We start from the raw sequence: 14,539 nt of genomic DNA, 5'->3' as shown, positions 1-14,539 counted from the left end.
TCATCACTCTAGCGATTGTATATGATTTCTAAGTATTGGGGTATTGTATCAACAAAGGAACCTAATTAGTATACTATATGGACGAGAAAACTAGCCTTTTGTGCCATGGGGGCGACGTGATATCGATTCTGGTACTGGTTGACGTCTTTGGTTTCTTTGCTAAGTTGCGGCTTGTCGGGCATCCCCTGTGATGGCGCTTTTACAGCAAAGCTAGAACAATTTAAGCGCGGGCATAGCTCGCAGATAAAGGGTGACACTTATTATTTAACTATATGAAAAAAAACAAGTAAATTACTTAAAAACTATGGCACCCACACACTTTATTCACAATGTAAACGTCACTGCAGCTATCCGGAATTACATTATGACATGTTAAACATACCTGCCATTATTGGAAACGATGTAGCGCGGACGAATAGCGAAACTGAAGTTTCGGAACTGTGGTGTCACCGCCAGACACCACACTTGCTAGGTGGTAGCCTTTAAATCGGCCGCGGTCCGGTAGTATACGTTGAACCCGCGTGTCGCCACTATCAGTGATTGCAAACCGAGCGCCGCCACATGGCAGGTTTAGAGAGACTTCCTAGCACTCGTCCCAGTTTTACAGCCGACTTTGCTAGCGATGGTTCACTGACAAATTACGCTCTCATTAGCCGAGACGATAGTTAGCATAGCCTTCAGCTACGTCATTTGCTACGACCTAGCAAGGTGCCATTATCATTTGCTATTTATCTTGTGATGAATGTACCGTCAGACCGATGTTCACCAGTTATGGATTAAAGTTAAGTATTCCAGAAGCTACGTACCTTATTTTACTAGTCTCATTCCGTGTCCTGTTCCAGACCTCACGCCAGCCTGCGTGAGCTTAAACGCGTGCCTTTCGGCTTCCTCTCATTGTGGGTTGGCGCTCTGGCCAATCCACAACAGGAACATTGATGCTGTCGATGACCTTTCCAGTGGCTGTTTCTAGCTAATCAGTGTTTTTGGGGTTATTGCTGTACACCTTGCCTTTAATATAGCCCCACAAAAAAAGACTCACTTGTGTTCAGATCTGGACGGCCAATCGAGGCCCATGCCAGTGGCCTGTGGATACCCCAGCGCCAGAATACGGTCCCCTAAACGCTCCTCCAGGACATCAGACAGTCTCCTGCATCGATGGGGTCAGGCTTCGTCTTGCGTGATCCACATCTTGTAGAAATCAGGGTCACTTTGGATAAAGGGGATGGAGTCATCTTCCAAAATCTTCACGTACCTTTCCTTAGTCACAATGCCATCAAGGAATATCACAGCGATTATTCCGTGACTGCGCATTGCACACCACACAATCACCCTTGACGGTGAAGAGACTTCTAGATCGCGAAATGCGGATTATCAGTCTCCAAATGCGCCAATGTTGCTTATTGATGAATCCATTGAAACGAAAGTGGGCTTCGTCGCTAAACGAAACCATACAGCGCATGCTAATTCCCATCATGCCCCGTGGCCAACCGCAGAGTTTGAACGTCCTAAAGATAACCGTTCAAAATTTATGACGATTTTATTTCATATAGTGCAATAATCATCACCCTTTAGATGATCCACTAAGAGGGCTGTTGGCTGGAGGTCGACGAGAATGGAGCCGTGCTTGGAATGGTGGCTTGGTATGTAAATTTCAAGTGGAGGGACAGAAAGGAGAGGAAAGGGGAGGAACTGATGATATCACCTGCATCGGGACTTTATGCGGAATCAGCGGCGACGAGTGAAAGTGTGTGCTGGAACAGGACACGAAAATGGGAACTCTTACTTACCAGGAAGGTGTGCGAACTACTGTGCCACCCGTACACAGTGGTAATCGGAAATACGATGATTTTATCGGTCCACTAGTACTCCCACCTAGCGCCACCACTTATTCGCAGTCCCCCTCCATGCCCACAGTGCTAGCTAATTTAAGCTCCCGCAGTAGGTAGAACGTAAATGTGCATCTGCACGGCCGCGCGGTGTAGTCGTGCGGTCTCAGGCGCCTTGTCACGGTCCACGCGGCTCCCCCCGTCAGAGGTTCGAGTCCTCCTTCGGTCAGGGTGTGTGTGTTGTCCTCAGTGTAAGTTAGTTTAAATTAGATTAAGTAGTGCGTAAGCTCAGGGACCGATGACCTCAGTAGTTTGGTCCCACAAGACCTTACGACAAATTTCCAAAATCTGCATCTGCACTGATGGTTGTACATTGATAGCCCATCAAGGCGTATCGAAGAGATGAGTCCTTACTCGGTCTGCGAGGTGAACGTGTCACATGCTGCTGTTAGTTTTGTGGAGCTCGCTACGGTCTTGGTTGGTGGACAAGGCAACCTACATCGTATATGATTGACTTCGGACTAATACGGGAACAAAGATCAGCTCCATATCTAGTGGGCTTTAATGCGTTAGTTGAGGTTCGCGAGACAAATATGAGCCACTGAGAGCCAAAATTCATTTGACGAAACGTACAAATGAAATATTATAATTACGTTTATTGCAGACATTTTTGTTATTTGTACCTTAAATTCCTTTTCATAGTCCCCAAAAGTTGGAATACCACTTTTCCTCTCAGCATTTTACTCCTAGTGAAATGTGAAGTGGTATAAATCAAGAGTTGTACCGCCCTTCTCATGGTATTTTTTTGGTGAAGTTGAATACCTGAGAAGGAATACGCTGTCTTCTAATCTCAAATACTGCAATTTACTTGGAAAACATAAACGTAATGTCATACAGTGAATGACAGTCTCCACTTACTGCTACCGTTGTACACGTTTCTCTCACAAATTGAGTGAAAATAGTTGCATTATTTTTGTTAAACACTAAATGCTACCTACTGAGTCTTTCTAAGAGTTCAGCAGTACGTTTATCTATAGAGTATAAAATAAATTGTTATTTATTAAATGTCGAAATTTCCCAAAGTGTGATTCTAAATGTGAAAAATGTGTGTGAAATCTTATGGGACTTAGCTGCTAAGGTCATCAGTCCATAAGCTTACATACTACTTAACCTAAATTATCCCAAGGATGCCCGAGGGAGGACTCGAACCTCCACCGGGGCCAGCCGCACAGTCCATGACTGCAGCGCCTTAGTCCACTCGGCTAAAAAGTGTGATTCTTGTCATGCTGATATTTAAAGAGGCTTTCTAATAATGCATGTGTGTTTACCCGATTTCACCGTCCACGGGGTCTTCCTCTGCTAAAGGGTCAACAAGTCCATGATCCAGATTCTTGAGTGGGACTTGCAGCTGCTGGAATGAAGCTTGGTGCACCGGAGGAATGTTCAGGAGAATTGTCATCACGTCTATCCTTTTTGCCTCGTTAACAGGTCGCACAACATTGTTGAGAGGGATGAGTTGAACATTAGACATGCAAGGAAGGTCATGAGCACGATGTGAAGTTGTAATAGCCAAAGTTTTGGAAGTGCTTCCTGCATCAAGAGATTCTTTGTATGAAACGTGATATAGTCAGTCTTTCTGGGAACGAAGCCATTGAACGTGAATCCAATTGAACTTTACTCTTTCTAAACGACACACTTTTCTCTAGCTCCTTTGTTGAGACACAATAATTAAGGGCCATTCTACAAACGGTAAAGGGTTGCTTTCTTCTTCCCTTTTGAAAGACATCACACTAATCATTTGAAATGAAAATTTGAGCGGTTCTCGATTTTGTGTCGGTAACTCCGAAATCCCGATCGTTTGGCAGAAAGGACTGTCCCAATGACATGAACTTACGGTCAATAGCATGTATCTCATTTCTTGATTTCTTTACAATTTCTATCCAAATTGGCGCAAGATTAGAATTCCGATTTTGACCAGTTGGGGCGTCACTGTATGCTATTATGTGATGAACATCATAGGCATGGAGCTCTACATGCTTTAGAAGGCAGGAACCTAATTCTTGGGAGCGCTTTAATGCCAAAGACTCAACCCACATGTACATAAAGGCAAGAGATATTACAAATCTAAAGAAAGACCACAATCCTAGTACTTACCAGCACTGTTGCAATACCTTTTTGATTTTAGAGTGTAACTAAACACGCAAAACAACACGGAACAACAAGGCCTCGTGGATTTGCCGCATGACTTGCACCACCATTCCCGCGAACGCACTTCGCTCTGGCGTGAGAGGAAGAATGCAATTCGCTCTTTCAAGCGGCTCGGGTGGGAGTTACCGTTATACACTTCTCCACAACAAATTTCCGTGCATTTTCAGTAAACTGAGTGATACAACTCAAAAACTTTTGAATTAGACCATCTTCGTTCTCAGCGGCTCGTATCTACACTGTCAGCATTACGTGTCGTTTGTCGTTCTTCATCAATCATTCTACTGGCCAAAGTCTGCCCGATGCATTAAAGGTGGATCAGGATCCTGAGCTTCGGTAGACCTGAAGTTCATTTGATTGTAAGATCGTAATTCTCTTCTTGCACGGTTGGTGCGTGCATTCCTAAATTTCGTTTTCCAGACTTTAAACGCTTCTACCTAAGTGTAGCACTTGTGTTCTATTTCCGTGATGGTGCTCTGGGAGACTGCTAATACAGTTCCCCTACCTCCTGAATTGAATATTAAAAGTCTGATTTTATAAGATAACTAGCAAGAAGAGAACGCGGTATTATCGTTATGACGAGAGCTGACTGTTGGCTTCTTGCTAACAGATTGATTCAAGACCGTGAGAAGAAATATCGATGTTTCAATGCCAGCATTCGCATTGTATTGCAATGAGTCTTTAAAAACTATCGGACTATGTAATACGAATTTAGATTAAATGAAGGTTCTTTTACTGACCATCCGCTGTGCATTCAAGTCTGCAGCAATAGTGGCCGATCAATAGCATCACCATATTAGTAACTTCCAAATTAACTCGATTCTCATCGTTAAAAAAGACTGCAAAAACATTAAAAGATCTAAGTTAGGACAAGCGATAATAATAATATCAAGTAAAAACATTGTAACTTCAAGCGAATATTATTGATCTAAGTGATACAGATACAAACACGAAACCATTTTACGCTAGCAGTTCAAACAGAAAAAGCCTGACTGGAAAGTAGATTACAGGAAGCTGACAAAAACTCAGGAATTGTATTGTAGACAAAACCAGAACGAAAACACCCTCATAGAGTTTATACCATTTACAAACATCTATAACATTATCTGCGAATCTGTAAGGCTGTAAATACAGTTTACATATTGATCTACTATGAAACCCCAATGAATGGCGTTGGCACAGTTCTTTAAGCAACATAATGACGTCATTCACCAAATCGTCAGCCGGCCAGGGTGGCCGAGCTGTTCTAGGCGCTACAGACTGGAACCGCACAACCGCTACGGTCGCAGGTTCGAATCCTGCCTCGGGCATGGATGTTTGTGATGTCCTTAGGTTAGTTAGGTTTAAGTAGTTGTACGTTTTAGGGGACTGATGACCTCAGAAGTTAAGTCTCATAGTGCTCAGAGCCATTTGAACAATTTGAACTGAATCGTCACTTGACACACGCACTCAGTTGAGTTCACTCTTTTCTCTGTCCGTTATTGTTACAGCTCATTTGTATTCATAAATACTCTAATTTCTCCGTTTCTTGGGTTGAATAATTCAACACATATTACATTATATTCATATACAAAAATACACTGATGAGCCAAAGAAATTGGTAGACCTGCCTAATATCGTGTAGGACTCCCGCGAGCACGCAGAAGTGCCACAACACGATGTGGCATGGACTCGCCTAATGTCTGAACTAGTGCTGCAGGGAACGAGCACCATTAATCCTGCAGGGCTGTCCATAAATCCGTAAGAGTACGAGGGGGTGGAGATCTGAATAGCACGTTGCAAGGCATCCCAGATATGCTCAATAATGTTAATGTCTGGAGAGTTTGGAAGCCAGCGAAAGTGTTCCTGGAGCCACTCTGTAACAATTCTGGACGTGTGGGGTGTCGCATTATCCTGCTGAAATTGCACAAATTCTTCAGAATGCACAATGGACGTGAATTGATGCAGGTAATGAGACAGGATGCTTACGTACGTGTCACTTCTCAGAGTCGTATTTAGACGTATCATGAGTCCTATATCGCTCCAACTGCACAAGCTGCACACCATTAAAGAGCCTCCACCAGGTTGAACAGTCCCATGCTGCCAGCAGGGTCCACGGATTCATGAGGTTGTCTCCTTATCCGTATACGTCCGTCCGCTCTATACAATTTGAAACCAAACTCAGCTCCGAAATCCAATATCGATGACGTTTCATTAAGTAGTTCGCTCGCTGACACTCCTTTATGAGCCAGCATTAAAATCTGCAGCTATTTGCGGAAGGGGTGCACTTCTGACACGTTCAACGATTCTCTTCAGTCATCGTTGCTCCCGTTCTTGCAGCATCTTTTCCCGGCCGCAGCAATGTCGGAGATTTGATGTTTTACCGGATTCATGACATTCACGATACACTCGTGAAATGGCCGTACGGGGAAATCCTCACTTTATCGCGACCTCGTAGCTGCTGTGTCCCATCAATCGCGCGCCGACTATAACATCACATTCAAACTCATTTAAATACTGATAACCTGCCATTGCAGCAGCAGTAACCGATCTAACAACTGCGTCAGACTTATAGGCGTTGCCGACCGCAGTGCCGTGTTCTGCCTGTTTCCATATCTCTGTATTTGAATACACATGCATATACCAGTTTCTTTGGTGCTTCAGTGTGTAATGAATAGATCTGTCTACCTGACATAAGTAAAAGAAGGTTACATCTAAGGTATTAAAATTTCCTTCACGGTTCAGGAACCCCATTACTTCCATACTTTGAGTTTAGCGTTCACGTAAGAGATACAGGTAAACAATTGTCAAACTTTTCTTCAAGAAGTGATTAGATAATGATATCATTATTCCTTTAGAAAATGATCTGAAACATGTTTGTTAACGAAGAATATTAAGTGGACCAATGGACAAGTGACAAGGGGTTCAGTGGTTGTCGGTTGGTAGCGACTGGGACAGCACCCAGGTGATGAGTTACATTGTTGGACTAGCACAAGACATCTCGAATCGACAGGGTTGTCATTTGTGCAGGTGTCCAGTGTTCAGCATGGACGAGATTTAATGGAACAGAAACGTCTTCGCACGGCTCATAGTGGTTGTGTGGAAATAAAAGTGCTTATTAGAAAAACATGACTTTTTCCAAACAAGCTAGACATAGATCTCATGAGAAATATTTGCAGTGGTTGTATATCCGGGCCTTATTGTCATGTTTATTTTTCATAATAATTTTTGTTTTCTGTCGTAGGGCATTTCATTGGTTCTTAGATATTCTGCACCATGGCGTGGTTTAATCAGTCTCACACATCACAAATATACGTAGAAAAAAAAAGGTTCAAATGACTCTAGGCACTATGGGACTTAACTTCTGAGGTCATCAGTCCCCTAGAACTTAGAACTACTTTAACCTAACTAACCTAAGGACGTCACACACATCCATGCCCGAGGCAGGTTTCGAACCTGCGACCGTAGCGTTCGCGCGGCTCCAGACTGTAGCGCCTAGAGCCGGCTATACATAGCAAGCGCTTTGTTAAACCCATTTTCCCACTTACCTTGGTCATGCTATTTGAATGCTTTTTCACAGACCCGAGCGCTGAGCGATGTTCAAATTGGTTCAAATGGCTCTGAGCACTATTGGACTCAACATCTGAGGCCATCAGTCCCATAGAACTTTTTTTTTTTTTTTTTTTTTTTTTTTTTTGGTCATCAGTCTACTGACTGGTTTGATGTGGCCCGCCACGAATTCCTTTCCTGTGCTAACCTCCTCATCTCAGAGTAGCACTTTCAACGTACGTCCTCAATTATTTGCTTGACGTATTCCAATCTCTGTCTTCCTCTACAGTTTTTGCCTTCTACAGCTCCCTCTAGTACCATGGAAGTCATTCCCTCATGTCTTAGCAGATGTCCTATCATCCTGTCCCTTCTCCTTATCAGTGTTTTCCACATATTCGTTTCTTCTCCGATTCTGCGTAGAACCTCCTCATTCCTTACCTTATCAGTCCACCTAATTTTCAACATTCTTCTATAGCACCACATCTCAAATGCTTCGATTCTCTTCTGTTCCGGTTTTCCCACAGTCCATGTTGCACTACTATACAATGCTGTACTCCAGACGTACATCCTCAGAAATTTCTTCCTCAAATTAAGGCCGGTATTTGATATTAGTAGACTTCTCTTGGCCAGAAATGCCTTTTTTGCCATAGCGAGTCTGCTTTTGATGTCCTCCTTGCTCCGTCCGTCATTGGTTATTTTACTGCCTAGGTAGCAGAATTCCTTAACTTCATTGACTTCGTGACCATCAATCCTGATGTTAAGTTTCTCGCTGTTCTCATTGCTACTACTTCTCATTACCTTTGTCTTTCTCCGATTTACTCTCAAACCATACTCTGTACTCATTAGACTGTTCATTCCGTTCAGCAGATCATTTAATTCTTCTTCACTTTCACTCAGGATAGCAATGTCATCAGCGAATCGTATCATTGATGTCCTTTTACCTTGTATTTTAATTCCACTCCTGAACCTTTCTTTTATTTCCATCATTGCTTCCTCGATGTACAGATTGAAGAGTAGGGGCGAAAGGCTACAGCCTTGTCTTACACCCTTCTTAATACGAGCACTTCGTTCTTGATCGTCCACTCTTATTATTCCCTCTTGGTTGTTGAACATATTGTATATGACCAGTCTCTCCCTATAGCTTACCCCTACTTTTTTCAGAATCTCGAACAGCTTGCATTATTTTATATTGTCGAACGCTTTTTCCAGGTCGACAAATCCTATGAAAGTGTCTTGACTTTTCTTTAGCCTTGCTTCCATTATTAGCCGTAACGTCAGAATTGCCTTTCTGGTCCCTTTACTTTTCCTAAAGCCCAACTGATCGTCACCTAGCGCATTCTCAATTTTCTTTTCCATTCTTCTGTATATTATTCTTGTAAGCAGCTTCGATTCATGAGCTGTTAAGCTGACTGTGCGATAATTCTCGCACTTGTCAGCTCTTGCCGTCTTCGGAATTGTGTGGATGATGCTTTTCCGAAAGTCAGATGGTATGTCGCCATACTCATATATTCTCCACACCAACGTGAATAGTCGTTTTGTTGCCACTTCCCCCAATGATTTTAGAAATTATGATGGAATGTTATCTATCCCTTCTGCCTTATTTGACCGTAAGTCCTCCAAAGCTCTTTTAAATTCCGATTCTACTACTGGATCCCCTATCTCTCCTAAATCGACTCCTGTTTCTTTTTCTATCACATCAGACAAATCTTCACCCTCATAGAGGCTTTCAATGTATTCTTTCCACCTATCTGCTCTCTCCTCTGCATTTAACAGTGGAATTCCCGTTGCACTCTTAATGTTACCACCGTTGCTTTTAATGTCACCAAAGGTTGTTTTGACTTTCCTGTATGCTGAGTCTGTCGTTCCGACAATCATATCTTTTTCGATGTCTTCACATTTTTCCTGCAGCCATTTCGTCTTAGCTTCCCTGCACTTCCTATTTATTTCATTCCTTAGCGACTTGTATTTCTGTATTCCTGATTTTCCCGGAACATGTTTGTACTTCCTCCTTTCATCAATCAACTGAAGTATTTCTTCTGTTACCCATGGTTTCTTCGCAGCTACCTTCTTTGTACATACGTTTTCCTTCCCAACTTCTGTGATGGCCCTTTTTAGAGATGTCCATTTCTCTTCAACTGTACTGCCTACTGCGCTATTCCTTATTGCTGTATCTATAGCGTTAGAGAACTTCAAACGTATCTCGTCATTCCTTAGTACTTCCGTATCCCACTTCTTTGCGTATTGATTCTTTCTGACTAATGTCTTGAACTTCAGCCTACTCTTCATCACTACTATATAGTGATCTGAGTCTATATCTGCTCCTGGGTACGCCCTTCAATGCAGTATCTAATTTCGGAATCTCTGTCTGACCATAATGTAATCTAATTGAAATCTTCCCGTATCTCCCGGCCTTTTCCAAGTATACCTCCTCCACTTGTGATTCTTGAACAGGGTATGTCCTGTGGATACACATTACGTGTCTTTAATGTAGTGGTTTCCATTGCCTTCTGCATCCTCATGTCGTTGATCATTGCTGATTCTTCCGCCTTTAGGGGCAATTTCACACCCCTAGGACAAGAGAGTGCCCTGAACCTCTATCCGCTCCTCCGCCCTCTTTGACAAGGCCGTTGGCAGAATGAGGCTGACTTCTTATGCCGGAAGTCTTCGGCCACCAATGCTGATTATTTATCAAAATTTAGGCAGTGGCGATGATCGAACCCGATACCAAAGACGTTTTTGATTATAAATCAAAGACGCTACCTCTAGACCACGGGTAGAATTTAGAACTTCTTAAACCTAACTAACCTAAGGACATCACACATGTCCATGACCGAGGCAGGATTCGAACCTGCGACCGCAGTGGTCGCTCGGTTCCAGACTGAAGCGCCTAGAACCGCTCGGCCACCCCGGCCGACATGAAGTTTGTCTTGGGTCACTGGGATTGCCGTCGGATACACGCGCTGGCATGGTTAACAGGCAGTCGGCGATGCAGCATAGCGACTACTTTGTTTGGGTGTTTGCGTATCTGGAATGCCTCGACGATCTGCTTAAGGACATCCCTCTTCTGCACATCGGACCAGGAGCAACCAGCTGCTCACGGGATTAAACCCAGGTAAGTGAAATTGTCCGGCTGTACTGCGCAACACGCGCCAGACCCTGTGTTTCCCTGACATGTTACCCTGTCTGCAAGTGCCCTTATTCTAGTCAAAAATGTTTAGTTGCTCTTACGCGCAGGGGCAAGTTTCACAGTTGCTTTTAGAGGGGGGTAGGAGTCAAACGGACCGATTTGGAGCGGGAGATGCACCACAGTACATTTTAATTTCCACTGACTATACCTCTTACAATAAAATTCATAAAACTTCGTCAGAATGACCAGGAAGGATTCGGGATTCAGACTCATAGCAGTGGAAGTTCAAAAACATAACAAAATAATTTCTTTTTTTACATGTGGCATTTCATCATTTTATCACTTACTTCCGGCTGCATTTGTTGTTATAGATACACATTACTTCATAAGTAAGAGACATTCTTCGATGATACAAACCACACTTACAGGTGTATGGAACTCTTGAATTTTCGATATCTATTAAAAACTGTGGTAAAAACTGAGATAAATATCTATAAAATTTGAGGTTTTTTTTGTAAACACTAAGTTTAAAATGTAACTGCTGATTCCTTTTTTTACATAAATTAAATTCAAGAGTTTCATACACCTCTAAGTATGGATTGTGTGCTGTGCAAAAGTCATCGAAGAAAAGTGTACCTATGGCAACAAATGCAGCCAATAGTAAGTGAAAAAATGTTGAAATTTCACGTGTAAAAAAAATTTATTTTGTAATATTTGGAACTTCCACTGCTATGAGTGTGAGTCCTGAATACTTCCTCGTCATACTGAGAAAGTTTTATGAATTTATTTGTAAAAGTATAGACAGTGGAAATTGAAATGTCCTATGGTGACTCCCCAGATCCAAGTCGGCCCGTTTGACGTTCTACCCCCCCCCTTAATACATATTTTCACTTTAAAGTTCTGTCATTCATATTCCATAGACATATTTAAAGTTCGTCTCTGCTGATCTCGTTCTTCTTAATGGAACCCAAAATCTTTTCATGCCATATACATAAAGTATATTAGTTTTACATTTATTTTTTTCATGCTTTCCTTAGAATCTACAGAAATATACATATTGCATGATCCGTTGGTTAACTACTCGTTGGGTAAGGATTAGGCAGATTCCATTTTAAGCATTTGTTACTATATGGACTCAGTATGTGGTTTGTCACATGAGCAAGAGTTAGTCGGTAGCCGAGCAGAAACTGTCAGTATAGATAATTTTGGTTCAGAGGAAGTAAGGCTGTCAAAACAAACATTAACAGCTAAATTTGAAGTTTTAGACGATCAATTAGCAAATGGTGTCAATGCAGAATACAAGGACTGTCTGTTGATTTTACCGCACTTACGAGACAAGTGTCGCAGCTGAAAAGACGTGATAGAGCAGAAATGGAGAAGCCGTTAGAAGGATATACTGGATTATTTAACCTGCCTGGATCACTACCAGCTACACCTCTGTTACAACACAGAATTCCCACTGGGATCGAGTCACCAGTATAAAATAAATCATGCTGTGTACCCGACTATTTTTAACTGGTAATGGAGGAGTTAAAAGATCAACAGCTTCGGGATAGAATCATGGAAGAAAGTGCTTCTCGGCCCCATTGGTAATTGTGCCCAAGAAAACATCTGGTGGCAAAAATGCTTACAGATTTCTAAATCGACGAACGGTCACCGATGTATACTCGATGCCTAATACCCCTGCGGGTTAGGCCCAAGACACCATTTTCCATCCCGTTTGGACCTCAGAAAAACGCGTCAGCTACTTACCAGCGCTTACTAGACGGAGTTCGATGAGTCTCTCTATATGACATAGCAGTACACTCCAAAGACATCCGGAAGCTCATGGTGCATCTGCGGGGAGTATTTGAGCACTTGCAGCACGGTTGACGCTCAGCTTAGAAAGGTGTAACTTCGTACTGCAGCATCTCCGCTATTAAGATCATGCTGTTGGCCAGGATTAGGTACGTACAGCCAAACGCTTGAGCAAGGTGTAACGGCTAACACGGTGAAAGAAGTACAATCACATCTCTGGTCCGTGATTTTCTATAGAAAATACAATAAAAGGTGTAAATATTAGCTGGCCCCCGGATTGTCAAGAAGCATTTAAATGATTAAACGAATTACTGACCTTATGTTCTGTTCTCATTTTTCCAGACTATAAAACATACTATATTTTAGTGATTGGCGACTCCATGCAGTGCTGTGTGCACAACGACCATATATGTTAAATTAAAAGGAAGGTCAGCGTTGGCCGTAATATTGATGGTTTTTTGATACAAAATCGATTTTCAATCACATAGTGATCATCTTCAGTGCTGGAAGTTAAAAATTTCTCATAGCGATCAGTGAATAAAAAACCAAAACCACAAGTACACCTAAGTATAAGCCAACTGTTGGAAAGAATATACCTATGGTGTACAAATTAAACTCATAGGCACTGGTATTAAGTTATTATCAGTAACCAAAATTGAGAAACGGTCACACTAACTGAAGCCGCTGTGTACATTTATCTATACAGCAACCTCGGTGTGACAGGGTCTTGACGCCAGCTTTTATGTTATAAGGGGTCCCACTGCTGCTATAAGACATGTAATAAAATTATCTCCTTCATGAAATGGAAATGGAAATGAAGTCCCAAGCTTCTTTACAGAGCGTAGGGGAACGATGCGGGAGACCCGCACCGCCTTACTAGGCAAGGTCCTAATGGAGGTGGTTTGCCGTCGCCTTGCTCCGACCGTAATGGGGATGAATGATGATGATGATGAAGACGACACAACAACACCCAGTCATCTCGAGGCAGAGAAAATCCCTGATCCCCCCCTTCTAACAGCCGTGTACCGCAAGTCTCTAGAGGAACGGAGGGTTCCAAATGATTGGAAAAGAGCACAGGTAGTCCCAGTCTTCAAGAAGGGTCGTCGAGCAGATGCGCAAAACTATAGACCTATATCTCTGACGTCGATCTGTTGTAGAATTTTAGAACATGTTTTTTGCTCGAGTATCATGTCGTTTTTGGATACCCAGAATCTACTATGTAGGAATCAACATGGATTCCGGAAACAGCCATCGTGTGAGACCCAACTCGCTTTCTTTGTTCATGAGACCCAGAAAATATTAGACACAGGCTCCCAGGTAGATGCTATTTTTCTTGACTTCCGGAAGGCGTTCGATACAGTTCCGCACTGTCGCCTGATAAACAAAGTAAGAGCCTACGGAATATCAGACCAGCTGTGTGGCTGGATTGAAGAGTTTTTAGCAAACAGAACACAGCATGTTGTTATCAATGGACAGACGTCTACAGACATTAAAGTAACCTCTGGAGTGCCGCAGGGGAGTGTTATGGGACCATTGCCTTTCACAATATATATAAATGACCTAGTAGATAGTGTCGGAAGTTCCATGCGGCTTTTCGCGGATGATGCTGTAGTATACAGAGAAGTTGCAGCATTAGAAAATTGTAGCGAAATGCAGGAAGATCTGCAGCGGATAGGCACTTGGTGCAGGGAGTGGCAACTGACCCTTAACATAGACAAATGTAATGTATTGCGAATACATAGAAAGAAGGATCCTTTATTGTATGATTATATGATAGCGGAACAAACACTGGTAGCAGTTACTTCTGTAAAATATCTGGGAGTATGCGTGCGGAGCGATTTGAAGTGGAATGATCATATAAAATTAATTGTTGGTAAGGCGGGTACCAGGTTGAGGTTCATTGGGAGAGTGCTTGGAAAATGTGGTCCATCAACAAAGGAGGTGGCTTACAAAACACTCGTTCGACCTATACTTGAGTATTGCTTATCAGTGTGGGATCCGTACCAGATCGGTTTGACGGAGGAGATTGAGAAGATCGAAAGAAGAGCGGCGCGTT

This window comes from Schistocerca americana, chromosome 6 (genome assembly GCF_021461395.2).
Source record: "Schistocerca americana isolate TAMUIC-IGC-003095 chromosome 6, iqSchAmer2.1, whole genome shotgun sequence".
NCBI classification, from domain to species: domain Eukaryota; kingdom Metazoa; phylum Arthropoda; class Insecta; order Orthoptera; family Acrididae; genus Schistocerca; species Schistocerca americana.
Note: the sequence above shows the minus strand (reverse complement) of the source record.